Source organism: Gossypium hirsutum, chromosome D08 (genome assembly GCF_007990345.1).
Source record: "Gossypium hirsutum isolate 1008001.06 chromosome D08, Gossypium_hirsutum_v2.1, whole genome shotgun sequence".
NCBI classification, from domain to species: domain Eukaryota; kingdom Viridiplantae; phylum Streptophyta; class Magnoliopsida; order Malvales; family Malvaceae; genus Gossypium; species Gossypium hirsutum.
Window position 1 is genome coordinate 38687667 of NC_053444.1, and position 13025 is coordinate 38700691.

The 13025-nt window shown below is 38.2% G+C and overlaps 1 non-coding gene across 1 annotated transcript; it reads left to right on the forward strand.

Moving 5' to 3' along the window:
* Positions 1-3442: 3442 nt before the first annotated feature.
* On the forward strand, positions 3443-3549 carry LOC121220605 (small nucleolar RNA R71). The gene has a single exon (XR_005917825.1). It is a non-coding gene; the product is annotated as a small nucleolar RNA R71 (small nucleolar RNA).
* Positions 3550-13025: the final 9476 nt, after the last annotated feature.

Here is a 13025-nt window from a genome sequence, read left to right on the forward strand (position 1 = left end):
AGTTGGCCTAACTTCACCAATTCCCAATCGTCTGAATACAAAAATATGCATCAATTGATGCTCGCTCTCAAGTTACACATAGCCATACCATAATAAATCTCCAACATTACAAGGAATGGTAAAGCTTCTTGGATCTTTCATTTTTGGGGGAAGTTTATTTTGTAAAAATGCACTACACTCCTTTGTTATTGCCATTGTTTCAAATTCTCTGAATATTTTCTTCTTAGAAAGGATATCCTTCCTGAATTTGACATAGTTCAACATTTTCTCCAAAGCTTCCACCAACAGGATATTGATATGAAGTTGCTTGAGTACATCCAAGAACTTTTTAAATTGGACTTCTTTCTATGAGTAATAAAATCAAGCGATCATCTAAAACATCATGGCAATAGTCAACCAGTAAATCTACCACATTGCCTTATTCCCATAGTTCAAATAATAGCTATAAAATCACCTACCCAAGCACTAAATCTAAATTGGATCACTCCTTTGGAATTTCTGCACCGCTCACACCGTAACGCTAACTATCTGTAAAGGTTTAAAAGAGTGGGTCAGCTTAAAAAAGCTCAGTGAATTATCAAAATAACCACCAAATAGACATGCATTCACACGTTAAATGAAAATGACCAAAGCACAATTACATACACAACTTACTATGCTGACATGCTAACATATTCATGCAATATTTATTAACTCATTTAGCGTATTATTCACATGTTTATGCATACATCACATATCGTAATATCACATTTTATAAAATCACATTTAACGATAATTTGGCACTTGAGCTATGAAACATAAAAATGAGCTTTATCACCACACATCGAATACATGGATCTCCAACACACCAATGACTCAATGAGTTGAACATGTCCCAAAAGTGTAGCATTAGCTAACACTCTCCAACGCACTAACATATCATGGTGAATGGAGTCGAGCTCACATTCCCTTACCTCTCCAAATTTTTCTTGGGCCTTAATGACTCAAAAACACAACACATGGGTGAGTACTCACAATCCTATGGCATGCCAACTATATCCAGTGGTCTCAAATATCACAAGGCCAAAATATCCATAATTAAACACACGTTTTACTTACCGTTTTCTATATTTTTTCACTGCATGTTCACATTATAAGCACAATATTACCACTGTTAATTGATATGTACAACATACCCTCAATTAACACATTAAAAATAACCATCACTAGCATATTTCACATGTCACTTAATCATATCTTAATTCTCAATTCCAAAACACACAATCACATATTCCATAAATTAAGCAAGGGGCATAAAATAGCTTACACTCAGAACTTATAATAGGGATTTAGGCTACTTCTAAGCTCCCAATTAACGCTATGAATCGCGTCTACAAGCAGCGATTCTAAACACTCACCATTCACACTTTCTCCTAGACGCCGAAAGCTTAAACAAGCTTTTCGTCACCTTTTTCTTTACTCGAAGAAGTTCCTAACGAATCTAAAGATTCACCAAAGTAAATCACACAATTAACACAATTAACATTTAGCCATAGACCCACCTAAATCAACCAGAAACACAAGCCTAAGCTAGTTCCTCATAAAATTGATATTTCGACTAGCTTAGTCGAAACACAAAAATCTCAACACCTACTTGTTCCCATCACATAAATTTGATTCCAATCACCTAATTATACACCTAAGCACAATTCCCAACCTTCAAACTACTCAAAACTACACAAATTCGTTGTTCCAAAATTTTGACATACAGTGGCAATTTTCACGAAAATTCAATAAAACCATACAATTCTTTAATGAAACTTTAAGGAAAGTTTAGAAACCTTCTAATCACTTTAAAAAAATTTGAAAAACACTTTGAAACATCATTTTCATTCAAAATATCAAATTCCACCATTAACAACCCAATTTTTGGCTTTTATTCAAAACTTTCGATTCAATAGATAGAAACTCAATTTAAAAGGCTAGATGTCATAAAAAATAATGGAAAAATGAATCATTACCTTTGATGAGAGAAACACGAACGTTTGGTGCAAATCCAAGAAAACCCACAAGTTTGAGAGATGGCAAAATTAATAGTGTTTTTGGTGTTTTTCTTGAAATTTTGGGAAGATTTAACACTTGGAAGGTGATGGAAATCAAGAGAATTGTAGTTTGAAAAACCAAATTGGATGAATGGTGTTTAGAAAAGTAAGGGGACGGCAACAAGGGTAAGGGAAATATGTTCTCGTGAGTTTTGTTGTATGTGGGGGGAAGAAATAGGTTAATTTTCAAACTTTGATAAATTTACTCTTTTAGTACTCCTAAATTTAACCCTATTTTCAAAATAGTCCTTATTCAAAATTAAAGGTTTTTTGTACATCATTTTCAAAAATTAATTTAATTTTCTAAATCCATAGATGAAGACATTTCTGGTTTACCATGCTTTGATTCTCTGAACATATTTGAGCTAAAATCCCTAAATTACCCCCAAAACTACTAGGCCTAATTTTGGAGTGTGACATCAGAACTAACTGATTACAGGTTTACCTTATCAGGGATCAAAGAATTTGATTTCTGTAAAGTGAGAGTTTCAACACTCGGTTGAACTTCCTCTTTGTTTTTTACTACAATAGGCTCGTCTTCAACCTCGACAATTTTGGGCTCTAACATCGTTCAATTCCTCAAGGTGATAGCTTCACAATCTCCTTACTTGAACTTCTTAAATTTTCAGTGTCGATTGGCAAAACACTTTGAGGTTTATTTCGTAGTTCATTGGCTAATTGTCCTATCTGATTCCCAAAATTCTTCAATATTGTTGCTTGGTTGTGGATCAGGGCATCATTCTTTACCATGTACCCCTTCAGCAAATTTTTAAGGTTACTTGATGGTTCAATGGGTAGGGGTTTTTGAACTTGTTAAGGAAACCTTGACGTTTGATTTGGTCTGAATGGAATACAGGAGTTGCTAGGTCCAACTCTTTTATTACTCCATAGGAAATTTAGATGATTTTTCCATGAGGATTATAGAAGTTTGATTATAGACTTGGCCCACTTCTATTCTGGTTACCCATGTAGTAAATATACTTGGGTTTAATGGGAAATTTTCAAACATGTGGTCATCTCCATAGTGCACACAGGAGATGTTCTAAAACTAGCTTGGCTATTGTTCTATCATGTTAGCATTGAAATCGTTAGTAGTAAAGTTCCTAAGCATGGAGGACATAAAAGATACCTGAACTAATAAGGATGTAACTGCATCAACTTCATGTATTCTTGCCAATCTTCTTCTTATGGCTATTTGATTAGTCAACCACTGATAGTTGTTGTTAGGAATTATTTCAATAAATTCGTAGGCTCCATTTTAGGACTTCAAATGAATAGCTCAATTTCTAGAAGCATCTACCATAATCCTTGCATGCGCATTGAGACCATTGTAGAAAGTCTCTAATTGGATACAGTGTGAAATACCATAATGAGGAAACTTCCATAATAATTCTTTAAACCGCTTCCAAACCTCATACGGGGATTCATCATCGAGTTGCTGGAACGTAGTGATCTAATCTTGAAACATAGCATTCTTGCTAGCTGAGAAGTATTTCATCAAGAATTGCTCAGCCAATTCTTTTCATGTGGATATGAAATCAGGTGGTAGAGAATTCAGCCATGCTCATGCTTTATCTCTGAACGAGTATGGGAAAAGTCTTAATCTTAGTGTGTTTTTAGTCACTTCGACTAGTTTATTGAGTCACTTACTTCTATGAATAAATGGATGTGCAAATGTGGATCTTTAGTAGGCATCCCACTAAATTGGTCCACTATTTGAAGCATTTGGAACATCACCAGCTTTAATTGTAATGCCTCGCTTAATTTTTTTTGTTTTTGTAAATTCTGACACAAATATGTGTCTGCTTCAAAGGTTAAGTTTTCTAGGTGTATGTATGAGGTCTTAGGTTTAAGTTTCACTCTTTGGAAAATTTTGTTATTTTAGAATCCAAACTTTACCTTTGTTGAGTGGGCTTATATAAAATTGCTTGTTAATTCATATCAGAATGAGTCTGCTGGTTTGAGTGGTCAAGGAGTTAGTGTGTTAGAGGTCCTGTGTTCAAATCCCTCCACGAGCGTGGATGTTATATTTTTTTACACGGTTCCATGGTAGAATTTCGGTAGTTTTGGGATTCTGAGGTAGTTGAGGTTGAGTGGTTTGTGAGGGAGTTGGGATTTGATAACATATTTTATTTTATTTTATTTTTAAAAAAATTTCCTCTCTAACGTTAATTTTTCTTTCTGTTCTCTGCCACTTTCTCCTTCCTTTTCCTTTCCAGCAATTCTATTTTTTTGTTGTTTTTCTATCTGCTGTCGTATTTTCGTATCTCAAATTTTTAGTGTTCATTGTGCGTTTCTGGTAAGTGTGGTAAGTGCGGTTATTGTTTTAGTTAGTGAATTGTTGGTTAATTGGGTTTGTTTGGTGTTTAGAAGAAGATCAATGGGCTGGGGGCTTCCATTCGGCGCTTTAATTGTATGAAATCACCATTACCCGTTTGAAGGAAAGGGTTTTAGTGGATTTAAGAGGTTTTCTATTTTGATGTAGTTCGGTTTGGTATCAATTTAACTGACTAATTCAGTGATTTATTGGTCAGTTTTAGGTGTTGTGTGGCTCGGAGGTGTTTTTGCATCAAAATCGAACCAGGTGTGTTCCCAAAACGTAGAAAATTAAGCTTCAACGAAAGTAGAAAAACCTTACTATCGACGCTACATGGGCATGTGCCTGGTCGTGTAGTTGGTCGTGTGCGAGACATAGCCGTGTGATTGATGAGGGCATGGCCGTGTGTAAGACACGATCGTATGGTGGTGTGGGTATGGTCGTGTGGGCCACACGGGATAGGCCAAGTTGGGTGTGTGTGCCCACACGGGCATGCCAACTGGCATGTGGGTTTTAGGGTAGGTTGTATGGGCCACATGGGCAAGCCACACGGGCTTGTGGGCCCATAATTCTAAAATTTTACATAGGGTCGTACGGTTCATTCCAATCGATTTAAGCCTACTATATGGTCGGTAAAGGCTAACCAAACCCTAAACTATGTGATCTGATATTCTAATAGTTCGCCTTATATAGGATATTGATGAGTATATCTGTTCTGATTAAGTATATATATGATATCTGTTCATGACCATGTTATGCATGATATTACTATATCTATTATTTTCGTATTTGTATATGTGGAGGAAGTGCTTTGTATGGCGACACTTCGCCTATATTCTGGCAGCTTGACTGCATATTATATGTAATGTGTCGCATCAACACTACATGGTGTGTAGGGATAGGCGGGTGTTTTTAACCCCATATGGTGTGATGGGATGGTCAGAGATAGTGTGTAGAGGATGGGGGTAGGATTCTGCATATCTCTACTACTTATCTGATTCTGTTATTCGTATTTGGAAAGGACAAGTGTCTGAATCTGTATCTAACTGTATATAAGATTTCTGTATGTATTGCATGTCTAATTCTATTAGGTTACACTCTGAGTTTACGAAAAATCACATCTGTTGTATGTTCTGTTCATGTAATCCACAGACTTAGGCGAATTAGTGTGACAGAGCCTAACAGTGACCACGAGTTCTTAATTGTTTAAGTTTATGGTTTTTATTTTTATTTTTAAGAATTATTTTTGGAGTTTTGTAAATAACTGGACTATCTGGACTATTTGGTTAATTTTGGGGATTTGGATTTTTGTTTAAACATTTTATTTGCGACGAATACCTAAAATCATGGTTTTTACTAAAATAAAGGTTTTACAAATTACGAATAGGATTTTCAAAATAAAAAAAAATGATTTCTAGAACTTTCACTGTAAATCACGTTTTGGCAAATAAAATAGTTAAATAACGCTTTTGACAGTAGATATAAGTGAATATGAGTTATAAAGCCGGAAGGATTTATCGTAACAACTATATTTTTAAAACCTTTCTTCGTGAAATTTACAGATTCGACCGTAACATCTAGGCTGGGTTTGAGGTGTTACATTTAGTAGTATCAGAGCCAGGTTGCAAAACTCGGGCTGTGAATTTTGGGTTCCAAAATTGTGTTTCAAAAAGAACTGATTTTCAAAAAATTTAGATAATCTTAAGAAAGTATGTGGTACACTGAGTCTCCGGCGTCGATCCTATAAGTATTTTTGAACTCAGATAGAATACTCTAAAAACACTGTAGTTAGTACTTTTTGAAACTGTAATGAGTTAGTTAAAGACTGAAAACTTTGAAAATATTTCTGAACTTTTGATGATATACCCATAAAGTATTTGCTAATAAATACTGGAACTGATACATAAAATTTTATAATGCAAATAAAATTTGAAATATACGATGAGCACTTATGGAAGTCGCAGTCATAGTATTCGCAAGGGCAGTAGGGGCCGCAGAGGGGCTCAGGCTGAGTCTTCCTCTTTGGGCAGTATGCCAAACCTAGGCACGAGTGAGACACCGGTTTCACCTACTACTGAGACTGGGTCTCAAAGCCACTCGACTGGGGACGAAGCATTGTCCCAAGCCATGTTGAGGGTATTGGAAAGGGTTGCTAGACCCCATTCTAGATCTAGGGACCGGGGGTTGATAATTGAACAACTCCGGTCTAATGGTGCTGGGCTGTTTAGGGGTGTCACTAGAGTCTCCCCTACTGTGGCAAAGTATTGGTTAGAGGCCAGTAAAAGGAACATGAATGACATAGACTGTACTCTTGAGCAGAAACTTAAGGGTGTAGTCTCTTTGCTTCGCAACGAGGCATATCAATGGTGGTTATCGATTGAGGAGGGTACTCAGCCAGATCGTTTGAATTGGGACTTCCTTAACACTGCTTTTTAGAGGAAGTCTGTGGGGGTGAGTTATGTGGATGCTTGTAGGCGTGAGTTCATGAATTTCACGCAATGTGAGAGATCAGTGGCCTAGTTTCTGACGTTGAGTCATTACACTCGAGGCATGGTAGCGTCTGGGTATGAGAAATACGTCTGTTTTGAGGATAGCTTGAGGGATAATTTAAGGGTACTGATTGCTCCACAGAGGGAGCGCGAGTTCACGGTTTTAGTAGATAAGGTGAAGATCGTCGAAGAGGTTAAGCGCGTGAATCACTAAAATAGGGACCGAGAGAAAGGCAAGAATAAGAGGGATTCGGAGCCTTCTAGTTCCGTTCAGATGCCTAAAAACTAGGCTAGACCTGTTGAGCCTGTTAGAGTGGGGGCTCCTGTTGCTCCTACTAGGATTCAGCCATGTTATAACTGTGGTAGGCTCCATCCGGGTGAGTGTTGGAAGAGGTTAGGGCTTGTTTGAGGTGTGGATCCTTGGAGCATCGTATTAGAGAGTGTCCACAGCGGGTTGATCAGATGCAAGCTTCAGGACAAGGTTCTGTACAACCTCAGAGGGCAATTCAGCAGGGGCCGTGGACTAGCTAGGGGTGGTAATCGTATGGGCCAAGGATAGAGAGCACAGGGAAAATATGCTAATCAGACTAAGGCGAGGCAGCCTACACTGGTTTATGTTGCTCGACGCCAAGAGGATAGAGATGCTCTTGATGTTATCACTGGTACATTCTTTATTTTTGATCTACCTTATACTACTCTAATAAACATAGGTTCTACACATTCCTATGTAACTAGTACTGTTTCTGAAAACCTAGGGATTTCTGTTGAGAGCACTTCTAGTGGAATTACTGTGTTGAGTTTGTTGGGGCTGTCTATTCGGGTTAATAGACTTTATAGGAATGTTCTGTTAATAGTGCAAGGGGCTGTATTTCTGGCAAATCTGATGGAGTTATTGTTTGGGGAGTTCGACTTAAATTTGGGTATAGACTAGTTAGTTGAGCATTGAGTTAGCTTGGATTGCGTAACTAAGAGGGTTGTTCTGAGGACTGAAGATGATAAGGAGATGGTTGTGATCGGTGAGCGTCAGGATTATCTGTCTAATATGATCTCCGCTCTTGTGGCTGAGAAATTGGTTCGAAAAGGGTGTGAGGCGTATATGGCTTTTGTCAGTGTTTCATTTTCTGAGGACTTTTCAGTCAGGGATATAAGAATAGTGAGGTATTTTTCAGATGTCTTTCCTGAGGAGTTATCGGGTTTACCTCTAAATTGAGAAGTTGATTTTGGCATTGAGCTTTTACCAGGTACAGCTCCGGTGTCCATTGCTCCATACCGTATGGCACCGAAGGAGCTTACAGAGCTTAAGGCTCAACTTCAAGAGCATCTGAATTGTGGTTTCATTCATCCTAGTGTGTCTCCGTGGGGGGCCACCGATTCTATTTGTAAAAAAAGGACAGAACCATGAGGATGTGCATCGATTATCGGTAGTTGAATAAACTAACTATGAAGAATAAGTATCCACTTCCGAGGATGGACAATTTGTTTGATCAGTTGTAAGGAGCTTCAATGTTCTAAAATAGATCTCCGATCTGGGTATCATCAGCTTTGAGTGAAGGAAGTTGATGTTCATAAGACTGCATTTGGGACTCATTATAGACATTACGAGTTCCTAGTTATGCGTTTTGGTCTTACAAATGCTCCGGTTGCATTCATGGATTTGATTAATCGAGTCTTTCAGCCATATCTGGAACAGTTTGTCGTAGTCTTCATTGACGATATTCTGGTTTACTCTAAGACTGAGGATAAGCATGATGAAAATCTTAGAGTAGTGCTTCAGATACTCCGAGAGAAACAACTCTGTGCTAAGTTGAGCAAGTGTGAGTTCTGGTTGCGCGAGGTAATTTTTCTGGGTCACGTGGTTTCTACGGAGTGGATTCGAGTTGATCCGAGAAAGATTGAGGCTGTGCTTGAGCCTAAGAATGTATTTGAAATCCGCAGTTTCCTTGTTCTTGCAAGTTATTATCAGCAGTTTTTCGAGGAGTTCTTTTTGATTGCAACTCCTTTGAATAAGCTTCTGTGCAAGGGAGTTCCTTTTGTCTGGACTGATGCGCAGTAATCGAGTTTCGAGAAGCTCAAGTCTGTTTTGACTTAGGCTCCTGTTTTAATACAGCCTGAATCTAGTAAAGAAATTATGGTATACAGCGATGCATCGTATGTCAGTTTAGGATGTGTATTGATGCAAGATGGTAAGTTTATGGCTTATGCTTCTTGTCAACTTAAGAGACTCGAAAGGAATTATCCGATGCATGGTCTCGAATTGGCTACTGTGATTTTTACGTTAAAGATTTGGAGGCACTATCTGTATGGTGAGATGTGTATCATCTACACTGATCAAAAGAGCCTCAAGTATCTATTTACTCAGAAGGAGTTGAATCTTAGACAGCATCGTTGGATTGAGCTACTCAAAGATTATAATTGCTCGATAGAGTATCATTCTGGTAAGGCCAATATGGTGACCGATGCTCTTAGTCGTAAAGCGATGACTGACTTGAGGGCGATGTTTGGTCGTCTTAGTCTGTTTGATGATGGAGGTTTGTTAGTCGATTTGCAAGTGAAGTTGACTTGGATTAATTAGATTGAGGATAAAAAATAAGGGGACGAGTCTCTGGGTTTATGGTTTTGTCAGATTGAAAGTGGTAGTACTTTTGATTTTAGGCTAAATAAAGATGGAGTTCTGTGTTTTCGAGGTCAGATTTGTATGCCAAATGATTCTGATCTAACGCGGTCGATTCTGATGGAGGCGCATAGTAGTCCTTATGCTATACATCCCGGTGGTAATAAGATGTATCTGGATCTCTGTGAGCTGTACTGGTGGTCGGGTTTGAAGCGTAAGGTTACAGATTTTGTTGCTCATTGTTTGACATGCCAGGAAGTTAAGGCTGAGCACCAATTGCCTTCGAGTCTGTTCCATCCCGTTAAGATTCCCTTATGGAAATGGGAACAAGTGGCGATGGACTTTATTAGTGGGTCATCATGGATCGATTGGCCCAGTCTGCTCATTTTATTTCAGTTCGGATGGACTACTCTCTACAAAAGTTAGTGAAGCTCTATATCTTCGAAATTGTAAGACTACATGGGGTTCCTGTTTCGATAATTTCTGATAGAGATCCTCACTTCACTTCTTGGTTCTGGAAGTAATTACACGAGGCCCTGGGTTCGAAATTGGACTTCAGTACCGCGTTCCATCCTCAGAACGATGGTTAATCTGAGAGGGTGATTCAAATACGAGAGGATATGCTTCGAGTTGTGTGATAGATTTCCGAGGTATTTGGGAGGACTTTCTGCCGCAGTTGAGTTTGCCTACAATAACAGTTTCCAGTCTAGTATCCAGATGGCACCTTACAAGGCTTTGTATGGTCGTAAGTGTCGTACTCTACTATGTTGGACTGAGTTGGGTGAGCGTCGAATTTTGGGACCTGATTTGATTTTCGAGACTGAAGATAAAGTTAGACTAATTTGGGATTGTTTAAAGCCAGCTTCTGATAGACAGAAGTCTTATGCAGATCTGAAGAGAAGAGATATTGAGTACTCTGTGGGTGATTTCGTGTTTCTTAGGGTTTCTCCGTGGAAGAAAGTTCTGAGATTCAGTCATAAGGGCAAGTTGAGCCCTAGGTTCATTGGGTCGTATCGAACTCTAAAACATGTGGGATCAGTCACTTATCATTTGGAGCTACCTCCAGAGTTACACCATGATATGTTCCACGTCTCGATGTTAAGGCGATATCGGTCTGATCTATCTCACGTTGTCTCTATTGAGGAGATCGAGGTTAGACCAGATTTGACTTTTAAGGAGGAGTCGGTTCAGATTTTGGATCGAGATGTTAAGGTTCTAAGGAGGAAGCCCATTCCGTTAGTAAAGGTTTTGTGGCGGAATCATGGTACGGAGGAAGCAACGTGGGAACCTGAGGACTCGATGCATTAGCAATATCCTCATCTGTTCGGATCAGGTAAATTTTTAGGTCAAAATTTCTTTTAGGGGGTAGAGTTGTAACACCCCGCTTAATTTATTTCTGTTTCTGTAAATTCTAACACAAATATGTATCTGCTTCTATGCTTAATTGTTTTGGGTGTGTGTATGAGGTCTTGGATTCAAGTCTCACTCTTCGGAAAATTTTGTTATTTTAGAATCCAAACTTTACCTTTGTTGTGTGGGCTTATATAAAATTATCTATTAATTCGTATCAGAATAAGCCTGCTGGTTCGAGTGGTAAGGGAGTTACTGTGTTAGAATTCCTTTGTTTGAATCATTGCAGGAGCGTGGATGTTATATTTTTTTACTCGGTTACATGGTAGAGTTTTGGTGGTTCTGGGATTCTGAGGTAGTTGAGGTTGAGTGGTTAGTAGGGGAGTTGGGATTTGATAACATATTTTATTTTATTTTTAATTTTATTTTTTTTCAAAATTTCCTCTCTCTTCTAAAAATTCCCAAAAGAATCTGACATTAATTTTTCTTTCTGTTCTCTGCCACTTTCTCCTTCCTTTCCCTTTTTGGCGATTCTATTTTTTTTTGTTTTTCTCTCTACTGCCGTATTTTCGTATCTCAATTTTTTGGTGTTCATTGTGCATTTCTGGTAAGTGTGGTAAGTGCGATTATTTTTTTGATTAGTGAATCGTTGGTTAATGGGGTTCGTTTGGTGTTTAGGAGAAGATCAAAGGGCTGGGGGCTTCCATTCGGTGCTTTAATTGTGTGAAATCACTGTTAATTGTTTGAAGGTAAGGGTTTTTTTGGATTAAACGAGTTGTCTATTTCAATGTAGTTCGGTTTGGTATCTATTTAAGCGACTAATTCGGTGATTTATTGGTCAATTTTAGGTGTTGTGTGGCTCGGAGGTGTTTTTGCATCAAAACCGAACTAGGTGTGTTCCTAAAACACAAAAAATCAAGCTTCAATGAAAGTAAAAAAACCTTACTGTTGACGCAACACGGGCGTGTGCCTGGCTGTGTGATTGATGAGGGCATGACCGTGCGCAAGACACGACCGTGTGGTGGTGTGGCTGTGGCCGTGTGGCCCACACGGGCTAGGCCAAGTTGGGCGTGTGTGTTTTGGGCCAGGTCGTATGGGCCACACGGCCAAGGCCAATCTAGGTATGTGGGTCACACGTGCGTGTGAGCCCGCACTGGCTAGCCACATGGGCATGTAGGGCCATAATTTTGAAATTTTCCCAAGGGTCGCACGGTTCGTTCCAATCAACTATCGGCCTACTATAGGGTCGGTAAGGGCTCACCAAACCCTAAACTATGTAATCTAATATTCTAATAGTCTGCCTTATATAGGATATTTATGAGCATATTTGTTCTGATTAAGTATATATATGATATCTGTTTATGAGAATGTTATGCATGATATTACTGTATCAGTTATTTCCGTATTTGTGACTGGGGTGGGTTTTGTATATGTGGTGGAAGTGGTTTGTATGGCGACATTTCGCCTATATTCTGGCAGCTTGACTACATATTATCAGTAATGTGTCGCATCGACGCTATATGGTGTGTAGGGATGGGTGGGTGTTTTTAACCCCACATGGTGTGATGGGATGGTCGAAGATGGTGTGTAGAGGATGGGGTTAGGATTAATGTGATGGGTGGGTGGGTGTTTTTAACCCCAAATGGTTAGGACGTAATTTATCATTAAAAGATCAAACATGCACTATTCAAATGTTGTGTCCACTCATTACCATCCGGTTCTGATTAAATAACTAGTTCAAATGCAGTCAAACATTTATCATGCATGAGCAATATGTCTATGATTTTATTTGAATGAATAAACAATTAAGGCATAGAACATTGTAAACATATTATGAACAACATAAGTCAAGAATTTGCCATCATTCTAGCATAAACAAAACTAAGTCATCATTATTAAATCAAAATCAATAGAGTAAATTACAATCATGTCTTTCAACTTAGAACAAAATAAAGATTAAAGGGAAGAAGAAACTCCAAGTAGAACCTGGTGGTTTTGTAACACCCAATTTCCAATAAACCTGAAAATAATAATGAATAAGGGACTAAATTGAAAGAGACCGCAAGCTGACGACTTATAAACCGATATAACTAGAAAAGATAAAGTTCAAAATAAAAATAAAATAAAATAAAGTCTCATAAATAAAAACAACTAGCAATAAAAATAAAAGTAGAACT